The sequence below is a fragment of the Chinchilla lanigera genome, unplaced genomic scaffold (assembly GCF_000276665.1).
Source record: "Chinchilla lanigera isolate Chin_1 unplaced genomic scaffold, ChiLan1.0 scaffold00056, whole genome shotgun sequence".
Classification (NCBI taxonomy): Eukaryota; Metazoa; Chordata; class Mammalia; order Rodentia; family Chinchillidae; genus Chinchilla; species Chinchilla lanigera.
The window spans coordinates 12,210,939-12,211,753 of NW_004955457.1; positions in this window are offsets into that span (position 1 = coordinate 12,210,939).

The window sequence follows — 815 nt, forward strand, 5'->3', positions numbered from 1 at the left end:
AACAGTAACTGATAATTTCCTACCATTTTGTCTGTAATTTGGTAAGCCCCCCCTATGACTGTGTTATCCTTTTACTCTTTAAAATAAATTTAAATAAAATAAAATAAAATAAAAGCTATAAAGGCAGGACCCTATGACAGCTGCATATTCTCTGAGATTGTTTATAGCTCTGAGGGACCATCATTGCCTTGGCAAATCAGAACTTGGAAGTTAGTCTCAACCTCTCCAGTCCTCATAGTAATGGCTTGCTTGGTCCCACAGGCTCTCTTGAACCCAGTTCAGTGCTTCCTCTTCTCTGCCATCACTGACTCGACCTTAGCTCTAGCTCCCACCATCGCTCCACAGTGCACCCCACACACAATCTCTATTCCCTCGGTGTGCTCTTCACACTACCAACAGAGTTGCCTGTTTTCCTCCCTGTTTAACTTCTACTGACTTCCAGAGCAAGTCCAAACTCTTAGCATTGGGTGCATGGTCGCCTTCCTGCCATAGTGTGTGTGATCACCTCCCACATCCTTCCAGTTAACATCCCAGATCTTACTCTTTGTTTTGTCCATTTCTTTTTGAGATGGGCCCTTACTATACTGCCCAGGCTAATTTCAAATTCCTGGGCTCAAGTGATCCTATTTCTCAGCCTCCCGAGTGCTGGGTCTGTGGCTGTGTGCCACCATGTCCAGCTACAACATCTTCTCTTTAATGAACATTCTTTCACCCCTCCAAAAGGAGTCACCCTCTCAGGCTTTGGTATGTAGGTGCTGCATTTTCTTAGAGGACCATTTCTGACCCTTAACTAATTCTTTTTTTTTTTTTTTTTT